Raw genomic sequence first — 23,112 nt, 5'->3', positions numbered from 1 at the left:
CTTGTGAATTATTATCAGGAAATTATTCATGTATTAGTATTGTGTGTAGTGTCTCGTTTTGATAGTATTCAAGAAAGTGTATTCGAGATCTTAAAGTTAAACAAAATATATACCCAGAATATGATTTGTTCTATACTAAACGCGGCTTGTGTAAGAGGTGTTTTGTAAATAGTTTATAATTTTTATTGTTGTTATTAATGATAAGTCTGATAATATGATGTATTTTGGACCGAATTTTGTGTGGTGCTATGATTACCGGTCATTTTGTTGATATCAGTATACAAATAATGAATCATGATTCGAATTGTGATCTCAACAGTAATAGAGATTTTTTGTTGTATTCACATAATACGCGTACATATGTCAGGAACTTATATCATCAATATCAAAATGTGTTTTAGTATATCGCCTTTGTGGTTGTGTCGATATATAGTTTATTGTTAAGATCAATCATTAACCAAATTGGCAACACTGAAGGACCACGTATGGTAACAATGATGTCACTCTGAAACAAGACACTAGCAGAATGTTATTCAACTACTATGGAGAAACTAGATAGTTTTCTTCCACAAAACTATGTTTTCAGATGATGACTCTGCGATTATTATAGTTCTAATTAAAGATCAAGCTAACTAAATAGGCAACACAAATGGCCTGGATAACTACCCATGACTAGTATTGTGAAATTAATTACTTTTGTTTTCGTTACAGAAAATGATTTGGGGTAATGCCTTCATGAATTATTTTACTAATTTCTTATAGGGATCAAGCTCACTCAAATTGGCAACAAATTAAAACCGCCTCTGACTGGCCTGGATAACAGACTAGTCATGACTACTTGTGTGAAATTAAGCACTGTTTTTCGTTACAGAAAATTATTCTTGATGACGCCTTCATAATTTGTCCTACTTAGTTCTTTTAGGGATCAAGTTCAATAAAATTGGCAAAAAAACCCTTTCTGGTAACAATGACGTCACTATGGAACAAGACACTAGCAGAGTTACCTTTAACTACTACTGAGGAACGAAATTTTCGAGTTCCACAAAGTCTTGCAATTGATGTCCTTGTTCCGTCTTCGCGGTCCTGAAATACCTGCGTAGAAAGAGAGAGGAACCGAATTTATGCGATTATGATTCATTTGAAACAATTGAACTCTTTATTGAAAATGTGTTATCAGCTCCACATGATAATATTCTTGATGATTTTTTTAAGTTAATAAAATAGAATGAGTAAATTACTAGAACCGGGAAGAATACCACTAGCATTTATAAAACATAATCGAGAACAGGAAATGGGAGATGGAGAGGGGAATAGATGAAATTAAAAGAGCAGAGAAAGATTATTTTAAAAAAAGGAGACTGGAAAGAGAGAGAGAGAGAGAGAGAGAGAGAGAGAGAGAGAGAGTGAGCGGAAACTTTTTATAATGTAAGTATGAACAAACCACAACAGAGAGCTATATTGCAGTATTGTTACCTCTACATAGTCGAATATGCAGCCAGGAGCCGGTTCTAACTCGAAGCTTTGAAAGGTCAGATCAATCCAGTAACCCGGATTAACTTTAATTCTGGTTCCCGGGATGATTAGGAGATGTGAACGAACCCTCTGATGCAAAGATGGTATTATTGCAAGTGACTGTCAGAGAACAAAACAGCGGAATAAACTCTATAACATTTTGTTCTTCTCTTTTTTCCACAAGTCTAAGCTCAAGTAGAATCAATCCCATTTACACATCAGAACAGATCCACGATTTTTAGAAGAGGGAGCGAAAAAAATCCCCCAACATTTTATTTCCCTATGCGTCCTTTCGAAAATCCCGCTTTTATTTTGTACTTTTTTTTTAGTCCCAACAAACTATTTTAATGTTTGTTTGTTTGTATGTTTTTTGGTGTTTTTGTTATCAAATATGTGATTGAATCCCCTAAATGAACTTACAAAAATGCAAATAAGCAACTGCAAATGTGTATTAATCTAGAGTCATAGGTTCTTACCCTTTTCATATTTTCTTTAAAAGATTTTTTTTTAAGAATGGACAAAGAAAGAGGACAAAATATACAGTTCCTCATTCTACCTTCATTATTATTGCAAAGGAACATCCCTTCACTGCTATTATGTAAAAATGTGTATAACAGGTGAATATGCATGTGACAAATGTTCTACACATGCATCCCCCCCCCCCCTCGCTTGAAGGAGGGGGGATGGCCTGTACAAATACCGCCCCCCTTGAGATTACCAAAAAGAGAGAGAGAGAGAGAAAAAAAAGGAAGAAGAAGAAGAAGAAAAAAAAGTGATCGTGTCTATTTCAGCATAATGCATGAGAAATGAGTTATTTTTGTATATATGTATAACTGTATAGCCTACACGTATACAGTATGTCACGATCATTAAGAGTAGTTGCGCGACGTGCGCGAACAAGCACTTCATAAACTTCAGAATAATTTTTCGTTATTTTGCAAGGTATTATTATAGCCCAGACGTAAAGTGCGCTGGCGCGAGCACTTAAAAAGTGCAATCATGTGCAGTAGATGCCCGGCTCCCACCCCCCCCCCCCCCACTCAGTGTTATTTAGAGTACGCGTGTGCTCGTTCCCTCCCTTTGAAATCACCCCCCCCCCCCCCCACTATCTCAGGGCTGCCAACATTTCTGAATCCCCCTTTCGCCGGCTTTTTGCTGGCTTTTCCTGCCTTGGAGACCCACCCCCAGGGGCGTAAATCCGTACCGAGGAGTGGGGGGGATGATCGGCGATAGCCATCACATACTAGCACGAGCACACGCCCACACTAATTTACGCAAGCGCGCGCGATCGCGCACGCACAAACACACAACAAACACACACAAACATACACAAACGCACACACACAAGGGCACACATACAAACGAACAAACAACAAACAATATTAGAGAAAGAAGACGATTCGTTGTACCGTTCTCGAAAATAATCCTCGTCTGAATTCAGTTCCCCCCCCCCCCCCAGGCCTCCCGCGCGAAGCGCGGAAGCTTTTACGTTTCATGAAATCATTAGAGAAAGAAGACGATTCGTTGTACCGTTCTCGACTCTTAATCCTCGTCTGAATTCAGTCCCCCCCCCCTCTCGCGCGGAGCGCGGAAGCTTTTACGTTTCATGAAATCATTAGAAAAAGAAGACGATTCGTTGTTCCGTTCTCGACTCTTAATCCTCGTCTGAATTCAGGTCCCCTTCCCCTCCTGCGCAAAGCGCGGAAGATTTTACGTTTCATTAAATCATTAGAGAAAGAAGACGATTCGTTGTTCCGTTCTCGACTCTTAATCCTCGTCTGAATTCAGTTTCCCCTCCCCTCCCGCGCGAAGCGCGGAAGCTTTTACGTTTCATTAAATCATTAGAGAAAGAAGACGATTCGTTGTACCGTTCTCGACTCTTAATCCTCGTCTGAATTCAGTTTCCCCTCCCCTCCCGCGCGAAGCGCGGAAGCTTTTACGTTTCATTAAATCATTAGAGAAAGAAGACGATTCGTTGTACCGTTCTCGACTTTTAATCCTCATCTGAATTCAGTTTTTCCCTCCCCCCCCTTTCCCTCCCGCGCGAAGCGCGTGAGCTTTTACGTTTCATTAAATCATTAGAGAAAGAAGACGATTCGTTGTACCGTTCTCGACTTTTAATTCTCATCTGAATTCAGTTTTTTCCTCCCCCCCCCCTTCCTCCCGCTCGAAGCGCGGAAGCTATTACGTTTCATTAAATCATTAGAGAAAGAAGACGATTCGTTGTACCGTTCTCGACTTTTAATCCTCATCTGAATTCAGTTTTTTCCTTCCCCCCCCCCCTTCCTTCCGCGCGAAGCGCGGAAGCTATTACGTTTCATTAAATCATTAGAGAAAGAAGACGATTCGTTGTACCATTCTCGACTCTTAATTTCTTTAAAAAGGGGGTTGGTTTTTTTCTCTCTCTCTTTGGACTCCTGAGAAATGTAAAAAGGAGGTAATAAAATATTTTGAATATCATAGAAAAATTGATCAAATCCCGGGATCAAATTCCTGAAATTCCTGCTAGCTTTGAAAGCTCATTAAGGATTATTTCATTTTGAAAAGTTTAAAGCATTGGCCCCCAGTCCCCCTTGATCGACTAGAGCTCACCTGAAATTGGGGGAGGGGGGGTGGTACATTTAGCAGTGTTCTGGATTTTTTTTTTTTTTTTTTTTTTTTTTGGGGGGGGGGGGGGTCTCCAAGGTAGGAAAAGCCAGCGAAAAGCCGGCAAAAGGGGGATTCAGAAATGTTGGCAGTCCTGAGATAGGGTGGGGGGGGGGGGGTGCTTCCAAAGGGAGGGAACGAGCGTACGCGTACCCTAAATAACACTAAGTGGGGGGGGGGGGGGGAGCCGGGCATCTACTGTACATGACGGCACTTTTTAAGCGCTCGCGCGCTGGCGCGCTTTACGTCTGGGCTATAATAATACCTTGCAAAATAACGAAAAATTATTCTGAAGTTTATGAAGTGCTTGTTCGCGCACGTCGCGCTACTACTCTTAATGATCGTGACATACTGTATACGTGTAGGCTTTACAGTTTTACATACATAAAAAAAATAACCCATTTCTCATGCATTATGCTAAAATTGAAACAATCACATTTTTTTCTTCTTCTTCTTCTTCCTTTTTTGTCTCTCTTTTTTTTGTTGGTAATATCAGGTGGGATGATTGTATAGGCCATCCCCCCCCTACTTCAAGCCAGGGAGGGATGCAGCCCCCCCCCCATCCCCCCGGGAATTACGCCCCTGCCCAACCCCCCCCCCCCAAAAAAAAAAAAAAAAAAACGGAACACTGCTAAATGTACCACCCCCCCCCCCCCCACCAATTTCAGGTGAGCTCTAGTCGATCGAGGGGGACTGGGGGCCAATGTTTTTGCTTTTCAAAATAAAATATTACTGAATGAGCTTTCAAAGCTAGCAGTAATTTCAGGAATTTGATCCCGGGATTTGATCAATTTTTCCAAGATATTCAAGATATTTTATAACCCCCTTTTTTACATTTCTCAGGAGTCCAAAGAGAGAGAGAAAAAAACCACCCCTTTTTAAAGAAATCTCCGGGTGAAAAGCCAAATACCCCCCCCCCCCCTTTTTACAATTCTCGGGCCGGATTTTGTCGCGCAAAAAAGTACCCCTTTCCTGGAGATGTAAGGAACGCGCATGCGGTCCCTCCGACCCCAGAGTGTGGGGAGGGGGGGGGGGGTAGATGAAGACTGAAGTTCCAGACCTGGCGTGTTCAAAACTTACAGTGGCCGTTTGTCTCTTCAGTTATTTTAAGGTAAGTCTGTACGCATTCTTATTATTTTTATATTTGAGAAAGGATTTGGCTAATTAATAAACACGGTACATGTGTCATCATATGAATTCCAGAAACACTTTTGAAGAGGTGTGAAAACTGTGAACGCATCTGATTGAGAGTGATTAATAATACGGTAACTGTTACATTGCCCAGGTCCTACTCGGTGGTTGTCATTTGTTCACACCTAAAACTTAAGGGACGAGGGGATGATATTTAAGGGCTGCAATGCTTGTGATGTTTGTGTAGGTCTATGAATGAATTAATTTGTTGGTTATATTGAATGAATTGAATTAAGATAAATAGGGCTTAATAAGAGTCGAGAACAGTACTTCGTCTGCTTTCTCTAATAATTGAAGGAAACGTCAAGGCTTCCGCGCTTCGCGCGAGAGGGGGAAACTGAATTCAGATAAATAAGGCTTATTAAGAGTCGAGCACGGTTTAACAAATCGTCTACTTTCTCTAATAATTAAATGAAATGTCAAAGCTTCCGCGCTTCGCGCGGGAGAGACAGGGAGAAACTGAATTCATACAAGGATTAAGAGTCGAGCACGGTTCAACGAATTGTCTTCTTTTTATAATAATTTAATGAAACGCCAAAACTTCCGCGCGGGAGGGGGGGGCGGGGGGTGGGGGGGGGGCGGGGGGAACTGTGATTAACAGTCGAGAACGGTACAGCAAATCGTCTTCTTTTTATAATAATTTAATGAAACGCCAAAGCTTTCGCGCTTCGCGCGGGAGGGGGGGGGGGGTGAATTCATTCAGACAAGGGTTAACAGTCGAGAACGGTACAATAAATCGTCTTCCTTTCCTAATAATTTAAGGAGACGTCTAAGCTTCCTATCACCCACATCCCCCTGTTGTTTGTTCGTTTGTGTGTGGTGTGGTGTGTGTGTGTGTGTGTGTGTGTGTGTGTGTGTGTGTGTGTGTGGGGTGGAGCGTGTGTGTTGTGTGCGCTTGCGTAAATTAGTGAGGGCGTGTGCTCGTGCTAGTATGTGATGGCTATCGCCGATCATCCCGCCCCCCCCCCCCCGACTCCTCGGTACGGATTTACGCCCCTGGTAGCAATCATAAACCCACACTTTTACAATGAAGTCTATAAACTGACAAATTCTTAATTTTGGGGTTGAATATATTATAAGCAGAAAAGTGAAGAGCATGTAATGATTTTGAATATTCAGTAGAGGGTATTTACATGTGAAGAGTATGGTTCCAAAACATGGTACACCCAAAAAGCTTTTTTATACTCCCATTTTGTATTTTCAGTTTGAATGAAACTCGGTCTTATTTTGCCACAGTGAATTGGGATGACACTTTCTTTCAAAAAGAAAATGTTGCATGTTTTGGAACAGAGCTCTTGACCCCTCCACCCATACACACAGTGACGGGACACTCTTTATCAAATACCCCATTTTATGCATGTACATGTATATATTTGATGTTATCCAAGCTGACTAATTTTGTACAGTTCGACCTCTAAAGCATGTATTTACACTATTTTACAAACAACCATCATAATGCCAGTTATCTTTGATTTTCAGCCAGCCCATAATAAATAACTTAACTTATTTCCATGAATGGACAGAGATTTGTTTAAAAACAAAAGGTCTGTTCAAAGATGACAAACAGAATTCTTCCATCAAGACATTTCTACTGTATTCAACATATTACACGAGTGTACGATGCTTATGTGTATGACCTTAAAGTTACTCGGTAACATTGTTTCAGATTCTGAAACAAAATCCTGGATTTAGCTCATGCTGCGATGATAAGTATAAACCTTTAGGTCAGTCAGGAACCCCATGACATTTACAAGCCGATTGCCTGTCTGATTATCAAGATATTTATGATAGGAAATCAAAATTAAATTGTCTGTTTTCCTAACGGTTTTTATATCACTACAGTCTATTGGGAAAAATGAGTATGGTAAAACCGGTCACTCAAAGATTTTTTTACTTTTTGAGGCACTTCTTGATCATTTTGAAGCACAATTTTTTAGGGTTTCAATATTACACCATATCACAGACACTGATAACAGGTAGGGCAGTGCATCTCAGATTTAACATTGTTAAATGATGCCTTTAAGCGAGGCATTTTTATTTACGTTCTCTCCATCCAGGGGTTCAAGTGTGCCATTAGTAACTGTAGTGTACTCACCATGGTGAGCATAATGTAACATGGTGCCTAATGGAAAATCCCCAGGCAGTGGAGAGTGTGCGTACATTGTGTGCCGGCAAGCCTGAATCCGATGACCGGGATTGATATTTCCGTAAAGCACCTAGAGATATTAGAGATGTAAAGTGCTGTATAAACCCAGAAGTTGATGCATTAAGTGCTGTATAAAACCAGAATACCATTGTTGATGTATTAAGTGCTGTATAAAATCAGAATACCATTGTTGATATTATCAATCCTAACATCAATCCATCATGACAGCAGTTAACCATTTGGAAACAAGTGGAGTGGTTCAGTAAATTTTGAACATTTTCATGAGTGCAGATCATTGTGAGGAAGGGAATTTGTTAATACAATAAATGGCTTTGCATAATATTCTACATGATTGTGTTTCTGTTGATTAAAACTTGAAGAAATTGAGTTCTGGTCATGCGATTGCATTGTGAAAGAAACGGTGTGGAATCGACCAGAAAAGGTTGATCATCCCATATGTTTGTGTGATTCTGGAATCATCAAAATGATAAGAAATGTGGCCAAGTCTTGGTGAAGTTACAAACACTGAACACAGAAAGATGAATATGGGAACACGAACATGTGGCGTAAAAATCCGACCCTGGATTTTTACGATCATGACATATTTAGAATATGAAGGCATTTGAAGAGCCATGCTTTTCAGGGAACATGTTAATTTGATGTTCTTCCAAATTAAAATGATAACGCTCACAAATTATTTTTCACCTCTTCCCAGAACTCAACCTCTTCTGACTCAGTAACATTGTTAAAAGGGTTGTAATATGTAATGTTATGAAATGTTACTTAATATATTCCTTCTACTGTATAATTCTAACATGCAGAAATGCAATTCTAGGTTGATTAAGAGACTGCAATTGCTTGTATACTTCAAAAGGCTGGATGATTGGAAATGAACAATGCGACAGTAAAAATGCAGGCAATTTACATTTATCCAAACAAGGAAGATCAGCTGCTGAAAAGTGATCATATATGCAATCAGAAATAACCTTAAAGTTTGAAGGATTGCTAGTATCAGTATTTGGAATTTCAATGGGTGAAGAGTGTTTCCTATTGTTAGTAAGGATTTTAATTAGTTTGACATCCGATAAAATATTTGTGCCATCATGCTCATGGAAGGAGGGTGGAAAAGAATAGCAGGAGCCGGGCATCAAGGTTCATTAGGGGGGAAGGACAAGTTTGCTATAACAGGTCAAGTTGAAGGAAGCAAGTTATATGTTGATAATAAGCTTCTTTTATAAGGGAAGAGCACCAAAAATTAGTAATACTTTTTTTTATCCCCAATCTTTACTCAGATAAGCTTAACACTTGAAATATTGTATTAAGCATGTTATGTTCATAAAAATGTATGATGAAAAAATATTAATATGAAGTATTACAGTCACCTTTCCCTTTTAAATGAAGTATTACAGTCACCTTTCCCTTTTTTTTAAAGGAATTGGAGCACATTCACACTGGTATTACATAAGTTTGGATCCTTATGGAATTACTGAAAAGGTCCTGTGTTTATTGTACTTACGGTGATGGACTGTTAAAACAATTGTATGTATTCAGCATGGTATGGTCTGTAAACAAAAAACATTAAAAATTTAAACTTATTTATACTTAAACAATGACATTCAAATATCATGCATATCTTTCAAAATGTTCATAAGTATTTCAGATGTTCATGATTGTTTCAAAGTGTTCCGACTGGGTGAGGAAACGGATTTAGAACGAACCCTTTTTGTCAAAAGACACTGTGAGCCTCTGTAGATGGAAAGAAAGAACAAAAATATTACCTAGCAGACAATAATACTCCAGAGACTGCATACTATGCCTTATTGAGATTCATTGCATTCTGGACAGGCGTATGAAAGATGACGTCATATTCCAAATAAGCCTTTGAGCAAACCTAGTACCTCGACACGCGATATATAGTATTCACCTTGTCTTTGTTTATGACGTAATGGTCATCATGCGCAAAGAGTGTGCGCATTGACACTGTCTTGGAAACGGTTGCGGATAAAACATTTTGCCATAATGCTACATGGAGGATGGAAGAAAAGAAAAAGGAGGAGCCGGGCAGGGATGGGATGGGATGGGGGGGGGGAGGGGCGGGAGTTTGTTATAGAGGTGAAGGAGGGAAGGAAGGACGGAGTTAGAGGTCGATAATAAGCTTCTTTTAGAAGGGAAGAGTCACCAAAAACTCGTCATCCTTTTTTTTGCTCCCCGTCTTTCCTCCAGATAAGCGTGAACACTTGAAATATTGTATGAAGCCATGTTATGTTCATGAAAATGTATGATGAAAAAAAGAAGAAAAAAAAGATGCAGAAACCAATAAATCAATTCAAATAAAAAAAAAATGCCTACAACACCCGGTATTCAAAGGCGGTCTCCCATCCAATTACTGACCAGGCCCTATGTTTCTTGACTTCGGTGATCGGACGAGAACCGGTATGTTCAGCATGGTATGGTCGTAGACAAAAGACTCGTCAATTTAAACCTATTTAACATTAAACAATGACGTCACCATCTGATTTCTTTCAATGGGGTGGTAGTAGTAGTTTCAGATGTTCATGATTATTTCAAAGTGCCCGACTGGGTGAGGAAACGGATTTAGCCCGAACGCCTCTTCTCCAACTAAGAGACTGTGTCCTCTGTAGATGGAGCTCTTGTTCAACTATATTATTGGGGGTATCAATAATAGTCCAGAGCTGCACTTCTATGCCTTGTTGAGATCAGGTCCCCCTGGGGAAGAGGAATATAACAAGCTAACGTCATATTCCAAATAAGCCTTTGAGCAAACCTAGTACCTCGACACGCGATATATAGTATTCACCTTGTCTTTGTTTATGACGTAATGGTCATCATGCGCAAAGAGTGTGCGCATTGACACTGTCTTGGAAACGGTTGCGGATAAAACATTTTGCCATAATGCTACATGGAGGATGGAAGAAAAGAAAAAGGAGGAGCCGGGCAGGGATGGGATGGGGGGGGGGGGGGGGGGGAGGGGCGGGAGTTTGTTATAGAGGTGAAGGAGGGAAGGAAGGACGGAGTTAGAGGTCGATAATAAGCTTCTTTTAGAAGGGAAGAGTCACCAAAAACTCGTCATCCTTTTTTTTGCTCCCCGTCTTTCCTCCAGATAAGCGTGAACACTTGAAATATTGTATGAAGCCATGTTATGTTCATGAAAATGTATGATGAAAAAAAGAAGAAAAAAAAGATGCAGAAACCAATAAATCAATTCAAATAAAAAAAAAATGCCTACAACACCCGGTATTCAAAGGCGGTCTCCCATCCAATTACTGACCAGGCCCTATGTTTCTTGACTTCGGTGATCGGACGAGAACCGGTATGTTCAGCATGGTATGGTCGTAGACAAAAGACTCGTCAATTTAAACCTATTTAACATTAAACAATGACGTCACCATCTGATTTCTTTCAATGGGGTGGTAGTAGTAGTTTCAGATGTTCATGATTATTTCAAAGTGCCCGACTGGGTGAGGAAACGGATTTAGCCCGAACGCCTCTTCTCCAACTAAGAGACTGTGTCCTCTGTAGATGGAGCTCTTGTTCAACTATATTATTGGGGGTATCAATAATAGTCCAGAGCTGCACTTCTATGCCTTGTTGAGATCAGGTCCCCCTGGGGAAGAGGAATATAACAAGCTAACGTCATATTCCAAATAAGCCTTTGAGCAAACCTAGTACCTCGACACGCGATATATAGTATTCACCTTGTCTTTGTTTATGACGTAATGGTCATCATGCGCAAAGAGTGTGCGCATTGACACTGTCTTGGAAACGGTTGCGGATAAAACATTTTGCCATAATGCTACATGGAGGATGGAAGAAAAGAAAAAGGAGGAGCCGGGCAGGGATGGGATGGGATGGGGGGGGGGGAGGGGCGGGAGTTTGTTATAGAGGTGAAGGAGGGAAGGAAGGACGGAGTTAGAGGTCGATAATAAGCTTCTTTTAGAAGGGAAGAGTCACCAAAAACTCGTCATCCTTTTTTTTGCTCCCCGTCTTTCCTCCAGATAAGCGTGAACACTTGAAATATTGTATGAAGCCATGTTATGTTCATGAAAATGTATGATGAAAAAAAGAAGAAAAAAAGATGCAGAAACCAATAAATCAATTCAAATAAAAAAAAAATGCCTACAACACCCGGTATTCAAAGGCGGTCTCCCATCCAATTACTGACCAGGCCCTATGTTTCTTGACTTCGGTGATCGGACGAGAACCGGTATGTTCAGCATGGTATGGTCGTAGACAAAAGACTCGTCAATTTAAACCTATTTAACATTAAACAATGACGTCACCATCTGATTTCTTTCAATGGGGTGGTAGTAGTAGTTTCAGATGTTCATGATTATTTCAAAGTGCCCGACTGGGTGAGGAAACGGATTTAGCCCGAACGCCTCTTCTCCAACTAAGAGACTGTGTCCTCTGTAGATGGAGCTCTTGTTCAACTATATTATTGGGGGTATCAATAATAGTCCAGAGCTGCACTTCTATGCCTTGTTGAGATCAGGTCCCCCTGGGGAAGAGGAATATAACAAGCTAACGTCATATTCCAAATAAGCCTTTGAGCAAACCTAGTACCTCGACACGCGATATATAGTATTCACCTTGTCTTTGTTTATGACGTAATGGTCATCATGCGCAAAGAGTGTGCGCATTGACACTGTCTTGGAAACGGTTGCGGATAAAACATTTTGCCATAATGCTACATGGAGGATGGAAGAAAAGAAAAAGGAGGAGCCGGGCAGGGATGGGATGGGGGGGGGGGGGAGGGGCGGGAGTTTGTTATAGAGGTGAAGGAGGGAAGGAAGGACGGAGTTAGAGGTCGATAATAAGCTTCTTTTAGAAGGGAAGAGTCACCAAAAACTCGTCATCCTTTTTTTTGCTCCCCGTCTTTCCTCCAGATAAGCGTGAACACTTGAAATATTGTATGAAGCCATGTTATGTTCATGAAAATGTATGATGAAAAAAAAAGAAAAAAAAGATGCAGAAACCAATAAATCAATTCAAATAAAAAAAAAATGCCTACAACACCCGGTATTCAAAGGCGGTCTCCCATCCAATTACTGACCAGGCCCTATGTTTCTTGACTTCGGTGATCGGACGAGAACCGGTATGTTCAGCATGGTATGGTCGTAGACAAAAGACTCGTCAATTTAAACCTATTTAACATTAAACAATGACGTCACCATCTGATTTCTTTCAATGGGGTGGTAGTAGTAGTTTCAGATGTTCATGATTATTTCAAAGTGCCCGACTGGGTGAGGAAACGGATTTAGCCCGAACGCCTCTTCTCCAACTAAGAGACTGTGTCCTCTGTAGATGGAGCTCTTGTTCAACTATATTATTGGGGGTATCAATAATAGTCCAGAGCTGCACTTCTATGCCTTGTTGAGATCAGGTCCCCCTGGGGAAGAGGAATATAACAAGCTAACGTCATATTCCAAATAAGCCTTTGAGCAAACCTAGTACCTCGACACGCGATATATAGTATTCACCTTGTCTTTGTTTATGACGTAATGGTCATCATGCGCAAAGAGTGTGCGCATTGACACTGTCTTGGAAACGGTTGCGGATAAAACATTTTGCCATAATGCTACATGGAGGATGGAAGAAAAGAAAAAGGAGGAGCCGGGCAGGGATGGGATGGGATGGGGGGGGGGGGGAGGGGCGGGAGTTTGTTATAGAGGTGAAGGAGGGAAGGAAGGACGGAGTTAGAGGTCGATAATAAGCTTCTTTTAGAAGGGAAGAGTCACCAAAAACTCGTCATCCTTTTTTTTGCTCCCCGTCTTTCCTCCAGATAAGCGTGAACACTTGAAATATTGTATGAAGCCATGTTATGTTCATGAAAATGTATGATGAAAAAAAGAAGAAAAAAAAGATGCAGAAACCAATAAATCAATTCAAATAAAAAAAAAATGCCTACAACACCCGGTATTCAAAGGCGGTCTCCCATCCAATTACTGACCAGGCCCTATGTTTCTTGACTTCGGTGATCGGACGAGAACCGGTATGTTCAGCATGGTATGGTCGTAGACAAAAGACTCGTCAATTTAAACCTATTTAACATTAAACAATGACGTCACCATCTGATTTCTTTCAATGGGGTGGTAGTAGTAGTTTCAGATGTTCATGATTATTTCAAAGTGCCCGACTGGGTGAGGAAACGGATTTAGCCCGAACGCCTCTTCTCCAACTAAGAGACTGTGTCCTCTGTAGATGGAGCTCTTGTTCAACTATATTATTGGGGGTATCAATAATAGTCCAGAGCTGCACTTCTATGCCTTGTTGAGATCAGGTCCCCCTGGGGAAGAGGAATATAACAAGCTAACGTCATATTCCAAATAAGCCTTTGAGCAAACCTAGTACCTCGACACGCGATATATAGTATTCACCTTGTCTTTGTTTATGACGTAATGGTCATCATGCGCAAAGAGTGTGCGCATTGACACTGTCTTGGAAACGGTTGCGGATAAAACATTTTGCCATAATGCTACATGGAGGATGGAAGAAAAGAAAAAGGAGGAGCCGGGCAGGGATGGGATGGGGGGGGGGGGGGGAGGGGCGGGAGTTTGTTATAGAGGTGAAGGAGGGAAGGAAGGACGGAGTTAGAGGTCGATAATAAGCTTCTTTTAGAAGGGAAGAGTCACCAAAAACTCGTCATCCTTTTTTTTGCTCCCCGTCTTTCCTCCAGATAAGCGTGAACACTTGAAATATTGTATGAAGCCATGTTATGTTCATGAAAATGTATGATGAAAAAAAGAAGAAAAAAAGATGCAGAAACCAATAAATCAATTCAAATAAAAAAAAAATGCCTACAACACCCGGTATTCAAAGGCGGTCTCCCATCCAATTACTGACCAGGCCCTATGTTTCTTGACTTCGGTGATCGGACGAGAACCGGTATGTTCAGCATGGTATGGTCGTAGACAAAAGACTCGTCAATTTAAACCTATTTAACATTAAACAATGACGTCACCATCTGATTTCTTTCAATGGGGTGGTAGTAGTAGTTTCAGATGTTCATGATTATTTCAAAGTGCCCGACTGGGTGAGGAAACGGATTTAGCCCGAACGCCTCTTCTCCAACTAAGAGACTGTGTCCTCTGTAGATGGAGCTCTTGTTCAACTATATTATTGGGGGTATCAATAATAGTCCAGAGCTGCACTTCTATGCCTTGTTGAGATCAGGTCCCCCTGGGGAAGAGGAATATAACAAGCTAACGTCATATTCCAAATAAGCCTTTGAGCAAACCTAGTACCTCGACACGCGATATATAGTATTCACCTTGTCTTTGTTTATGACGTAATGGTCATCATGCGCAAAGAGTGTGCGCATTGACACTGTCTTGGAAACGGTTGCGGATAAAACATTTTGCCATAATGCTACATGGAGGATGGAAGAAAAGAAAAAGGAGGAGCCGGGCAGGGATGGGATGGGGGGGGGGGGGGGGGGAGGGGCGGGAGTTTGTTATAGAGGTGAAGGAGGGAAGGAAGGACGGAGTTAGAGGTCGATAATAAGCTTCTTTTAGAAGGGAAGAGTCACCAAAAACTCGTCATCCTTTTTTTTGCTCCCCGTCTTTCCTCCAGATAAGCGTGAACACTTGAAATATTGTATGAAGCCATGTTATGTTCATGAAAATGTATGATGAAAAAAAAAGAAAAAAAAGATGCAGAAACCAATAAATCAATTCAAATAAAAAAAAAATGCCTACAACACCCGGTATTCAAAGGCGGTCTCCCATCCAATTACTGACCAGGCCCTATGTTTCTTGACTTCGGTGATCGGACGAGAACCGGTATGTTCAGCATGGTATGGTCGTAGACAAAAGACTCGTCAATTTAAACCTATTTAACATTAAACAATGACGTCACCATCTGATTTCTTTCAATGGGGTGGTAGTAGTAGTTTCAGATGTTCATGATTATTTCAAAGTGCCCGACTGGGTGAGGAAACGGATTTAGCCCGAACGCCTCTTCTCCAACTAAGAGACTGTGTCCTCTGTAGATGGAGCTCTTGTTCAACTATATTATTGGGGGTATCAATAATAGTCCAGAGCTGCACTTCTATGCCTTGTTGAGATCAGGTCCCCCTGGGGAAGAGGAATATAACAAGCTAACGTCATATTCCAAATAAGCCTTTGAGCAAACCTAGTACCTCGACACGCGATATATAGTATTCACCTTGTCTTTGTTTATGACGTAATGGTCATCATGCGCAAAGAGTGTGCGCATTGACACTGTCTTGGAAACGGTTGCGGATAAAACATTTTGCCATAATGCTACATGGAGGATGGAAGAAAAGAAAAAGGAGGAGCCGGGCAGGGATGGGATGGGGGGGGGGGGGAGGGGCGGGAGTTTGTTATAGAGGTGAAGGAGGGAAGGAAGGACGGAGTTAGAGGTCGATAATAAGCTTCTTTTAGAAGGGAAGAGTCACCAAAAACTCGTCATCCTTTTTTTTGCTCCCCGTCTTTCCTCCAGATAAGCGTGAACACTTGAAATATTGTATGAAGCCATGTTATGTTCATGAAAATGTATGATGAAAAAAAAAAAAAAAAGATGCAGAAACCAATAAATCAATTCAAATAAAAAAAAAATGCCTACAACACCCGGTATTCAAAGGCGGTCTCCCATCCAATTACTGACCAGGCCCTATGTTTCTTGACTTCGGTGATCGGACGAGAACCGGTATGTTCAGCATGGTATGGTCGTAGACAAAAGACTCGTCAATTTAAACCTATTTAACATTAAACAATGACGTCACCATCTGATTTCTTTCAATGGGGTGGTAGTAGTAGTTTCAGATGTTCATGATTGTTTCAAAGTGCCCGACTGGGTGAGGAAACGGATTTAGCCCGAACGCCTCTTCTCCAACTAAGAGACTGTGTCCTCTGTAGATGGAGCTCTTGTTCAACTATATTATTGGGGTATCAATAATAGTCCAGAGCTGCACTTCTATGCCTTGTTGAGATCAGGTCCCCCTGGGGAAGAGGAATATAACAAGCTAACGTCATATTCCAAATAAGCCTTTGAGCAAACCTAGTACCTCGACACGCGATATATAGTATTCACCTTGTCTTTGTTTATGACGTAATGGTCATCATGCGCAAAGAGTGTGCGCATTGACACTGTCTTGGAAACGGTTGCGGATAAAACATTTTGCCATAATGCTACATGGAGGATGGAAGAAAAGAAAAAGGAGGAGCCGGGCAGGGATGGGATGGGGGGGGGGGAGGGGCGGGAGTTTGTTATAGAGGTGAAGGAGGGAAGGAAGGACGGAGTTAGAGGTCGATAATAAGCTTCTTTTAGAAGGGAAGAGTCACCAAAAACTCGTCATCCTTTTTTTTGCTCCCCGTCTTTCCTCCAGATAAGCGTGAACACTTGAAATATTGTATGAAGCCATGTTATGTTCATGAAAATGTATGATGAAAAAAAGAAAAAAAGATGCAGAAACCAATAAATCAATTCAAATAAAAAAAAAATGCCTACAACACCCGGTATTCAAAGGCGGTCTCCCATCCAATTACTGACCAGGCCCTATGTTTCTTGACTTCGGTGATCGGACGAGAACCGGTATGTTCAGCATGGTATGGTCGTAGACAAAAGACTCGTCAATTTAAACCTATTTAAATTAAACAATGACGTCACCATCTGATTTCTTTCAATGGGGTGGTAGTAGTAGTTTCAGATGTTCATGATTGTTTCAAAGTGCCCGACTGGGTGAGGAAACGGATTTAGCCCGAACGCCTCTTCTCCAACTAAGAGACTGTGTCCTCTGTAGATGGAGCTCTTGTTCAACTATATTATTGGGGTATCAATAATAGTCCAGAGCTGCACTTCTATGCCTTGTTGAGATCAGGTCCCCCTGGGGAAGAGGAATATAACAAGCTAACGTCATATTCCAAATAAGCCTTTGAGCAAACCTAGTACCTCGACACGCGATATATAGTATTCACCTTGTCTTTGTTTATGACGTAATGGTCATCATGCGCAAAGAGTGTGCGCATTGACACTGTCTTGGAAACGGTTGCGGATAAAACATTTTGCCATAATGCTACATGGAGGATGGAAGAAAAGAAAAAGGAGGAGCCGGGCAGGGATGGGATGGGGGGGGGGAGGGGCGGGAGTTTGTTATAGAGGTGAAGGAGGGAAGGAAGGACGGAGTTAGAGGTCGATAATAAGCTTCTTTTAGAAGGGAAGAGTCACCAAAAACTCGTCATCCTTTTTTTTGCTCCCCGTCTTTCCTCCAGATAAGCGTGAACACTTGAAATATTGTATGAAGCCATGTTATGTTCATGAAAATGTATGATGAAAAAAAAGAAAAAAAGATGCAGAAACCAATAAATCAATTCAAATAAAAAAAAAATGCCTACAACACCCGGTATTCAAAGGCGGTCTCCCATCCAATTACTGACCAGGCCCTATGTTTCTTGACTTCGGTGATCGGACGAGAACCGGTATGTTCAGCATGGTATGGTCGTAGACAAAAGACTCGTCAATTTAAACCTATTTAAAATTAAACAATGACGTCACCATCTGATTTCTTTCAATGGGGTGGTAGTAGTAGTTTCAGATGTTCATGATTGTTTCAAAGTGCCCGACTGGGTGAGGAAACGGATTTAGCCCGAACGCCTCTTCTCCAACTAAGAGACTGTGTCCTCTGTAGATGGAGCTCTTGTTCAACTATATTATTGGGGTATCAATAATAGTCCAGAGCTGCACTTCTATGCCTTGTTGAGATCAGGTCCCCCTGGGGAAGAGGAATATAACAAGCTAACGTCATATTCCAAATAAGCCTTTGAGCAAACCTAGTACCTCGACACGCGATATATAGTATTCACCTTGTCTTTGTTTATGACGTAATGGTCATCATGCGCAAAGAGTGTGCGCATTGACACTGTCTTGGAAACGGTTGCGGATAAAACATTTTGCCATAATGCTACATGGAGGATGGAAGAAAAGAAAAAGGAGGAGCCGGGCAGGGATGGGATGGGGGGGGGGGGAGGGGCGGGAGTTTGTTATAGAGGTGAAGGAGGGAAGGAAGGACGGAGTTAGAGGTCGATAATAAGCTTCTTTTAGAAGGGAAGAGTCACCAAAAACTCGTCATCCTTTTTTTTGCTCCCCGTCTTTCCTCCAGATAAGCGTGAACACTTGAAATATTGTATGAAGCCATGTTATGTTCATGAAAATGTATGATGAAAAAAAAAGAAAAAAAGATGCAGAAACCAATAAATCAATTCAAATAAAAAAAAAATGCCTACAACACCCGGTATTCAAAGGCGGTCTCCCATCCAATTACTGACCAGGCCCTATGTTTCTTGACTTCGGTGATCGGACGAGAACCGGTATGTTCAGCATGGTATGGTCGTAGACAAAAGACTCGTCAATTTAAACCTATTTAAAATTAAACAATGACGTCACCATCTGATTTCTTTCAATGGGGTGGTAGTAGTAGTTTCAGATGTTCATGATTGTTTCAAAGTGCCCGACTGGGTGAGGAAACGGATTTAGCCCGAACGCCTCTTCTCCAACTAAGAGACTGTGTCCTCTGTAGATGGAGGTCTTGTTCAACTATATTATTGGGGTATCAATAATAGTCCAGAGCTGCACTTCTATGCCTTGTTGAGATCAGGTCCCCCTGGGGAAGAGGAATATAACAAGCTAACGTCATATTCCAAATAAGCCTTTGAGCAAACCTAGTACCTCGACACGCGATATATAGTATTCACCTTGTCTTTGTTTATGACGTAATGGTCATCATGCGCAAAGAGTGTGCGCATTGACACTGTCTTGGAAACGGTTGCGGATAAAACATTTTGCCATAATGCTACATGGAGGATGGAAGAAAAGAAAAAGGAGGAGCCGGGCAGGGATGGGATGGGGGGGGGGGGGGCGGGAGTTTGTTATAGAGGTGAAGGGGGAAGGAAGGACGGAGTTAGAGGTCGATAATAAGCTTCTTTTAGAAGGGAAGAGTCACCAAAAACTCGTCATCCTTTTTTTTGCTCCCCGTCTTTCCTCCAGATAAGCGTGAACACTTGAAATATTGTATGAAGCCATGTTATGTTCATGAAAATGTATGATGAAAAAAAAAGAAAAAAAAGATGCAGAAACCAATAAATCAATTCAAATAAAAAAAAAATGCCTACAACACCCGGTATTCAAAGGCGGTCTCCCATCCAATTACTGACCAGGCCCTATGTTTCTTGACTTCGGTGATCGGACGAGAACCGGTATGTTCAGCATGGTATGGTCGTAGACAAAAGACTCGTCAATTTAAACCTATTTAAAATTAAACAATGACGTCACCATCTGATTTCTTTCAATGGGGTGGTAGTAGTAGTTTCAGATGTTCATGATTGTTTCAAAGTGCCCGACTGGGTGAGGAAACGGATTTAGCCCGAACGCCTCTTCTCCAACTAAGAGACTGTGTCCTCTGTAGATGGAGCTCTTGTTCAACTATATTATTGGGGTATCAATAATAGTCCAGAGCTGCACTTCTATGCCTTGTTGAGATCAGGTCCCCCTGGGGAAGAGGAATATAACAAGCTAACGTCATATTCCAAATAAGCCTTTGAGCAAACCTAGTACCTCGACACGCGATATATAGTATTCACCTTGTCTTTGTTTATGACGTAATGGTCATCATGCGCAAAGAGTGTGCGCATTGACACTGTCTTGGAAACGGTTGCGGATAAAACATTTTGCCATAATGCTACATGGAGGATGGAAGAAAAGAAAAAGGAGGAGCCGGGCAGGGATGGGATGGGGGGGGGGGAGGGGCGGGAGTTTGTTATAGAGGTGAAGGAGGGAAGGAAGGACGGAGTTAGAGGTCGATAATAAGCTTCTTTTAGAAGGGAAGAGTCACCAAAAACTCGTCATCCTTTTTTTTGCTCCCCGTCTTTCCTCCAGATAAGCGTGAACACTTGAAATATTGTATGAAGCCATGTTATGTTCATGAAAATGTATGATGAAAAAAAAAGAAAAAAAGATGCAGAAACCAATAAATCAATTCAAATAAAAAAAAAAATGCCTACAACACCCGGTATTCAAAGGCGGTCTCCCATCCAATTACTGACCAGGCCCTATGTTTCTTGACTTCGGTGATCGGACGAGAACCGGTATGTTCAGCATGGTATGGTCGTAGACAAAAGACTCGTCAATTTAAACCTATTTAAAATTAAACAATGACGTCACCATCTGATTTCTTTCAATGGGGTGGTAGTAGTAGTTTCAGATGTTCATGATTGTTTCAAAGTGCCCGACTGGGTGAGGAAACGGATTTAGCCCGAACGCCTCTTCTCCAACTAAGAGACTGTGTCCTCTGTAGATGGAGCTCTTGTTCAACTATATTATTTGGGGTATCAATAATAGTCCAGAGCTGCACTTCTATGCCTTGTTGAGATCAGGTCCCCCTGGGGAAGAGGAATATAACAAGCTAACGTCATATTCCAAATAAGCCTTTGAGCAAACCTAGTACCTCGACACGCGATATATAGTATTCACCTTGTCTTTGTTTATGACGTAATGGTCATCATGCGCAAAGAGTGTGCGCATTGACACTGTCTTGGAAACGGTTGCGGATAAAACATTTTGCCATAATGCTACATGGAGGATGGAAGAAAAGAAAAAGGAGGAGCCGGGCAGGGATGGGATGGGGGGGGGGGGAGGGGCGGGAGTTTGTTATAGAGGTGAAGGGGGAAGGAAGGACGGAGTTAGAGGTCGATAATAAGCTTCTTTTAGAAGGGAAGAGTCACCAAAAACTCGTCATCCTTTTTTTTGCTCCCCGTCTTTCCTCCAGATAAGCGTGAACACTTGAAATATTGTATGAAGCCATGTTATGTTCATGAAAATGTATGATGAAAAAAAAAGAAAAAAAGATGCAGAAACCAATAAATCAATTCAAATAAAAAAAAAATGCCTACAACACCCGGTATTCAAAGGCGGTCTCCCATCCAATTACTGACCAGGCCCTATGTTTCTTGACTTCGGTGATCGGACGAGAACCGGTATGTTCAGCATGGTATGGTCGTAGACAAAAGACTCGTCAATTTAAACCTATTTAAAATTAAACAATGACGTCACCATCTGATTTCTTTCAATGGGGTGGTAGTAGTAGTTTCAGATGTTCATGATTGTTTCAAAGTGCCCGACTGGGTGAGGAAACGGATTTAGCCCGAACGCCTCTTCTCCAACTAAGAGACTGTGTCCTCTGTAGATGGAGGTCTTGTTCAACTATATTATTGGGGTATCAATAATAGTCCAGAGCTGCACTTCTATGCCTTGTTGAGATCAGGTCCCCCTGGGGAAGAGGAATATAACAAGCTAACGTCATATTCCAAATAAGCCTTTGAGCAAACCTAGTACCTCGACACGCGATATATAGTATTCACCTTGTCTTTGTTTATGACGTAATGGTCATCATGCGCAAAGAGTGTGCGCATTGACACTGTCTTGGAAACGGTTGCGGATAAAACATTTTGCCATAATGCTACATGGAGGATGGAAGAAAAGAAAAAGGAGGAGCCGGGCAGGGATGGGATGGGGGGGGGGGGAGGGGCGGGAGTTTGTTATAGAGGTGAAGGAGGGAAGGAAGGACGGAGTTAGAGGTCGATAATAAGCTTCTTTTAGAAGGGAAGAGTCACCAAAAACTCGTCATCCTTTTTTTTGCTCCCCGTCTTTCCTCCAGATAAGCGTGAACACTTGAAATATTGTATGAAGCCATGTTATGTTCATGAAAATGTATGATGAAAAAAAAAGAAAAAAAAGATGCAGAAACCAATAAATCAATTCAAATAAAAAAAAAATGCCTACAACACCCGGTATTCAAAGGCGGTCTCCCATCCAATTACTGACCAGGCCCTATGTTTCTTGACTTCGGTGATCGGACGAGAACCGGTATGTTCAGCATGGTATGGTCGTAGACAAAAGACTCGTCAATTTAAACCTATTTAAAATTAAACAATGACGTCACCATCTGATTTCTTTCAATGGGGTGGTAGTAGTAGTTTCAGATGTTCATGATTGTTTCAAAGTGCCCGACTGGGTGAGGAAACGGATTTAGCCCGAACGCCTCTTCTCCAACTAAGAGACTGTGTCCTCTGTAGATGGAGCTCTTGTTCAACTATATTATTGGGGGTATCAATAATAGTCCAGAGCTGCACTTCTATGCCTTGTTGAGATCAGGTCCCCCTGGGGAAGAGGAATATAACAAGCTAACGTCATATTCCAAATAAGCCTTTGAGCAAACCTAGTACCTCGACACGCGATATATAGTATTCACCTTGTCTTTGTTTATGACGTAATGGTCATCATGCGCAAAGAGTGTGCGCATTGACACTGTCTTGGAAACGGTTGCGGATAAAACATTTTGCCATAATGCTACATGGAGGATGGAAGAAAAGAAAAAGGAGGAGCCGGGCAGGGATGGGATGGGGGGGGGGGAGGGGCGGGAGTTTGTTATAGAGGTGAAGGAGGGAAGGAAGGACGGAGTTAGAGGTCGATAATAAGCTTCTTTTAGAAGGGAAGAGTCACCAAAAACTCGTCATCCTTTTTTTGCTCCCCGTCTTTCCTCCAGATAAGCGTGAACACTTGAAATATTGTATGAAGCCATGTTA

At 41.5% G+C, this 23,112-nt stretch overlaps 1 long non-coding RNA gene and 15 pseudogenes across 1 annotated transcript; all 16 read right to left on the bottom strand.

The window, feature by feature from the left end:
- Positions 1 to 1,003: 1,003 nt before the first annotated feature.
- Positions 1,004 to 1,568, bottom strand: LOC115925414. The gene is made up of 2 exons (XR_004064699.1): positions 1,474 to 1,568; positions 1,004 to 1,092 (listed from the first exon to the last, which is right to left on the bottom strand). It is a non-coding gene; the product is annotated as an uncharacterized LOC115925414 (long non-coding RNA).
- Positions 1,569 to 9,837: 8,269 nt separating this feature from the next.
- On the bottom strand, positions 9,838 to 9,956 carry LOC115925727 (annotated as a pseudogene).
- A 779-nt stretch (positions 9,957 to 10,735) lies between these two features.
- Positions 10,736 to 10,854, bottom strand: LOC115925726 (annotated as a pseudogene).
- A 775-nt stretch (positions 10,855 to 11,629) lies between these two features.
- Positions 11,630 to 11,748, bottom strand: LOC115925725 (annotated as a pseudogene).
- A 772-nt stretch (positions 11,749 to 12,520) lies between these two features.
- On the bottom strand, positions 12,521 to 12,639 carry LOC115925724 (annotated as a pseudogene).
- A 778-nt stretch (positions 12,640 to 13,417) lies between these two features.
- Positions 13,418 to 13,536, bottom strand: LOC115925723 (annotated as a pseudogene).
- Positions 13,537 to 14,310: 774 nt separating this feature from the next.
- Positions 14,311 to 14,429, bottom strand: LOC115925722 (annotated as a pseudogene).
- Positions 14,430 to 15,206: 777 nt separating this feature from the next.
- On the bottom strand, positions 15,207 to 15,325 carry LOC115925721 (annotated as a pseudogene).
- A 770-nt stretch (positions 15,326 to 16,095) lies between these two features.
- On the bottom strand, positions 16,096 to 16,214 carry LOC115925720 (annotated as a pseudogene).
- Positions 16,215 to 16,980: 766 nt separating this feature from the next.
- LOC115925719 lies at positions 16,981 to 17,099 on the bottom strand (annotated as a pseudogene).
- A 765-nt stretch (positions 17,100 to 17,864) lies between these two features.
- Positions 17,865 to 17,983, bottom strand: LOC115925718 (annotated as a pseudogene).
- A 769-nt stretch (positions 17,984 to 18,752) lies between these two features.
- On the bottom strand, positions 18,753 to 18,871 carry LOC115925716 (annotated as a pseudogene).
- Positions 18,872 to 19,637: 766 nt separating this feature from the next.
- LOC115925715 lies at positions 19,638 to 19,756 on the bottom strand (annotated as a pseudogene).
- A 769-nt stretch (positions 19,757 to 20,525) lies between these two features.
- LOC115925714 lies at positions 20,526 to 20,644 on the bottom strand (annotated as a pseudogene).
- Positions 20,645 to 21,413: 769 nt separating this feature from the next.
- On the bottom strand, positions 21,414 to 21,532 carry LOC115925713 (annotated as a pseudogene).
- A 770-nt stretch (positions 21,533 to 22,302) lies between these two features.
- Positions 22,303 to 22,421, bottom strand: LOC115925712 (annotated as a pseudogene).
- Between the last annotated feature and the right edge of the window lie 691 nt (positions 22,422 to 23,112).

The sequence above is a fragment of the Strongylocentrotus purpuratus genome, unplaced genomic scaffold (assembly GCF_000002235.5).
Source record: "Strongylocentrotus purpuratus isolate Spur 01 unplaced genomic scaffold, Spur_5.0 spur5_scaffold_18, whole genome shotgun sequence".
Classification (NCBI taxonomy): domain Eukaryota; kingdom Metazoa; phylum Echinodermata; class Echinoidea; order Camarodonta; family Strongylocentrotidae; genus Strongylocentrotus; species Strongylocentrotus purpuratus.
Note: the sequence above shows the minus strand (reverse complement) of the source record. Positions and strands in the feature narration are given on the sequence as shown.